This window comes from Orycteropus afer, unplaced genomic scaffold, assembly GCF_000298275.1.
Source record: "Orycteropus afer afer isolate SDZICR_OR568_19922 unplaced genomic scaffold, OryAfe1.0 scaffold00901, whole genome shotgun sequence".
NCBI classification, from domain to species: domain Eukaryota; kingdom Metazoa; phylum Chordata; class Mammalia; order Tubulidentata; family Orycteropodidae; genus Orycteropus; species Orycteropus afer.
In genome coordinates this window covers 303,927-308,595 of record NW_006922488.1, presented here as the reverse complement: position 1 = coordinate 308,595, position 4,669 = coordinate 303,927, and positions in this window count along the sequence as shown.

Sequence of the window (4,669 nt, the reverse complement as noted above, 5' to 3'; positions counted from 1 at the left end):
GATTCTGTGTATTGCTTCCATCATCTTTTGATGTTTCCTGCATTTTTCTTAATTTTACCCATAAATTCTTTCAATACTACAATTTGAGGTTTGAATTTTTCTTCAGTTCTTCCAGGTTAAGAAATGCCAAGTATGTGCTTCTCTTTTCGGTTTCTAATTCCAGATCTTTGCACATTTCATTATAATGCTTTACTTTGTCTTCTCAAGCTGTCCTTTGAAACCTTCTGTTCAGCTTCTTTATTTCAACATTTCTTTTCTTTGCTTTAGTAACTCCCATTCAAGACCAAGTTTCAGAGTTTCTTGGGACAACCATTTTGGTCTCTTCTTTATTTCCTGTCATTTTAATGACCTTTTGCTTTCTTCATATACAATGTTCTTGCTGTATCTCACAATTCATCTGGTTTTCTGTCCTTGGTATTCAATGCATCAAATCTGTTCTTGAGATGGTCTCTAAATTCAAGTGGAATATACTCAGTCATATTTGAGTATATGGTTCTTGTGAACTTGTTTTGGAGTTCTAAATTTTTATAACAGCCAAACTGAGGTATATATTTGTCACAAATATAATTTTCAAATCATCATCATATTAGGTTCCATGTAAGTCATTTAACCTCTCTAAACCTAAAACTTCTCATCTGTCATATGAGAATAGTAGATTTTTCGAGCATTTAGTGAGTTAACATCTGTGAAATACTTAGCACATATATGCATTCCATAAACTTGAACAGTTGTCTCCAGTCAGGTGTCTAGGAAAACAGACTCTGAGATGAAGACTAGCATGCAGGAGATGGCTTGGTAATGTTCTCATAAACAGTATTAATATGTAAATGAGGAAGATATCACTGGGTGGAGGAATGTCAAATCATCCAAAGTTGTGGCAACAGAGATCAGTCACATGCGGATCTCCGGTACTGGGTTGGCTATTCAGAGTTGTCCTGAATGAAATAAGGGAATCAAACCTTATTCACCACACCATCACATAGGTATATTTCAGGGAAATAATTCTCTTCATCAGGAGATGGTTCAGAAAGAGCATTAGCTGAGAATGTTTAGTTGTCAACTCTCCCAGCAGCTTCGGGGATGAGTGTGTCTCAGTCCTAAAGGAGAGCTCTGGTTAGCATGTCACAGACTTTACCGTAGTCATCCACATGTGGCACTTGCATACATTTATTTCACACTGAAAGTTCATCCCATTTGAGATTAGTACCTCCAGGATGCTGGTTGGTTTCTTTTCCTTGAGAAATACATGAGAAGAAGGTTTGTGGGATGAACTATAGTACTAGCTGCTGCAGCTGGTCTCAAGATCACAAATGATGCTCTTTACTTTAGTCCTCCACTTTACATTCTAGATTCCCTTCACCATCCGCTCAAACATATCTTGGTCTAGGTGGCTACCTGGTGGCATGACTCAGAGCTTCATCCCTGAGTGGTCTAATACTCTGATCTCTATGTTCTTCTCAGGCCACAGCTATTATACTTGTCCTTTGACCAAAACTGGACAAGGAAGTATTGAGAAACACCTATGGCCACTGAGTGCTACATGTATTCTACTGGCCTCTTGCTCTGTTTCCTCTTGATGATCAGAATCCCAGCCCTGTCAAAATGATGACTCCTTTCCTTGCATGCTCATCTCAGCATGGACAGCTTGAGAAGACTGGGTAGAAGCTGTAGTTTAAAGGTTAATGGCAGTATTACTCTCTTCTGTAATCATGAATTTTAGAACCATAGAGCCTAAAGTTATGGAAATTGGAAGCACAAATACCCTATGGGAATCAGAACCTAGAGATATATTGAGATCAAAGTTGGGAAGTACAAATTCCCCAAATAGGTACTTGGGAGTGTTGATGAGTGAGGTCATTTATATTTGCACCATCTTAGTCTTATAATGCTGCTGTAGCAGAAATACTGAAAGTAGTTGGCTTAAGGAAGAGAAATTGATTTTCTCTGAGTTCTGGTGGCTAAAATTGCAAATTAAGTTCTCAGTCATGTCCATTCCTTCCTGTTGGTAGCTGTGCATGTTCCTAGGTTCTTTGTTGATCATCTTCTTTTAATATCTATCTTCCTCTGTGTGCCTTTGCCTGTGTGTCTATGTTCTTTAAATAAGGCAGAAGTGATTAGGTTTCAGATCCAATCTACAGTGGTCTGACCTCAATTTATTAATTTATTACAATCCATTAGAGACATTGTGGAAGATGGTTACGTTACATTAGATTAGATTACATCCATAGGTATAGTGGTTAAGATTTCAACATATATTCTGGGGAACACAATTCAATCCATAACATCCACCCTGTGGTTACCAGATCAGGTATGGGACAAAGTGCAAGCACGCATAATAGTTAGCAATTTAGTGTATAGGAGGTGTCCTGGAGGGTTGTGTCTCATCCCTGCAAGATTATCCTGAGTTAGTCCTTTAGATGTGTCTTCAAATGACCCTATTTTGCTTGTCAGGCCAGATGTTTCCAGGTGATATGTTAGACTCACTGTGTCTCATTATGATGTACCCACTACATTGCCTGCTTTTGTATACAGTGTGTCTCTTGGTGCTTGGAGATACCAGATAGAAACCCATGTCAGTGTATGAAACACTTAGTAAACAGTTGAATAACAATAGTGCTAAGCAAGGCCATATGAGCTTCCAGTATTCATCCACCTCAGATATGATGATGAATCTGGCTTTAGTTTCTGGCCATTCCCTGTCAATATACTGCTACAACCATTTTTTAATTATCATTAGGAAAATTTTATTTGTGTGTAATATTAATGATACGGTTTGATAATTTCCACATTCCCTTGAATCACCTTTCTTTGGAATGGGCACAAATATGGCTGTCTTCCAGTCTGTTGTCCTGGTAGCTGTCTTCCAAATTTCTTGGCAAAAGTGAGTAATCTTCTCCAGTGCTACATTCATTTGTTGAAACATTTCAGTGGGTGTTCCGTCAATTCCTGGAGCATTGTCTCTCGCCAATTCCTTCAGTGAGCTTCGACTTCTTCCTTCAATACCATCAGTTCTTGATCATATACTACCTCCTGAAACAGTTGAAATTCAACCAATTCTTTTTGGTACAGTGGCTCTGTGTATTTCTTCCATCTTTTACTGCTTCCTGCATTGTTTAGTATTTTCTTCATAGAATCCTTTAATATTGCAATTTGAGGCTTGAATATTTTTCTTCTGTTCTTTCAGTCAGCTTGAGAAATGCCAAACATGTTCTTTGCTCTTTGGTTTTCTAATTCTAGGTCTTTGCACATTTCATGGTAATACTTTAATTTGTCTCCTCAAGCTGCTCTTTGAAATCTTCTGTTCAGCTCTTTTATTTAATCATTTCTTCCATTTGCTTTAGCTCTCCATTCAAAAGAAAGTTTCAGAGTCTCTTCTGACATAATTTTGGCCGTTTCTGCCTTTTTAATGACCTTTTCCTTTCTTCTTGCATAATTTTCTTAGTGCCATCCTACAACTTGTCTGGTCTTTGATCATTGGTGTTCAATGCATAAAATCTATTCTTCAGACTGTTGAACCATTAGCAAGACAAAAGTGAGCTTCTCAAGAAGAAAGCTAACTGTCTTAATTATGATATACATGGAGATTTTGTGAACTATGTCTCCTCCATATTCAATGAAGCTTATTTAGGATGAATGTGTCAGGACATCACCCCTTGTTAATAGTAATTGTTATAGTCAATTCGTGGCTACCCTTCTTTGTTGGAGTCATACAAATAAATTAATGTAGAAGGATAATATTTAGTTTTTTAGAGACAGTCTACAGAAATGTGCCAATGATGGGATTGCATTCTCAGAGGTGGCCTTGCCTATAAATCAGGAGATGCTATAAATATCCAGTCATGTGTTGTTATTGCTGTCGAGTTGATTCCTACTTGTAGCAACCATATGTACAAGAGAAAGAAACACTTCCTCATCCTGTGCCATCCTCACAATCCTTCCTATGCTTGAGTCCATCATTGCCACCACTGTGCCAATTGATCTCTTTGCGGGTCTTACCCTCATTCAGTCATATAGATTGGGAGAAAAACAAAACTTGATAGTAGTTGTAGGGAATATGGTATTCTAATGGGCAAGAGAAAATATAATAAGTTCCTGTTAAGTTGACTTCTACTTACGCTGGTCCCTATGTGTCAGGGTAGAACTGTGTTCTGTATGTTTTTAATGGCTGATATTTTTGGAAGTAGATCAGCAGGATTTTCTTCCAAGGTGTCTGTGGGTGAACTTGAACCTGAAACCTTTGGTTAGCAGCCAAGCAAGTAACCATTTTTACCCTGCAGGACTCCAAGAAAGAGTAATCCCTCATTATTAAAATCTGACTCCTTTCTTGAAGCTAGTTAGAAAAAAAAATCTAATTTAGAAGAAATGTTATACTTGATTTGGGCTCCAAAAGCTTTGGCATTTGAATGATGTTCATATCTTCTTCCTTTGCTTTTTATATGGAGCACAATTTTGAGATTATAAAGTTTTCCAAGTGGATTGAAGCCATGTTTTTCCTCCCTGAAACTAGTTATTTGCTTAATAAAATCCATAGTTTTTCACATAGAGTGTTGAATAAAGCAAATCTTATCAAAGATGAATTTTGAGATGTCTTATCAAAGAGACCACAGATAGAGTGGCAAGGATCCAAGTAAGGGGAGGGCCCTAGGCCCCACTCCCAAGAGGCAGGAAG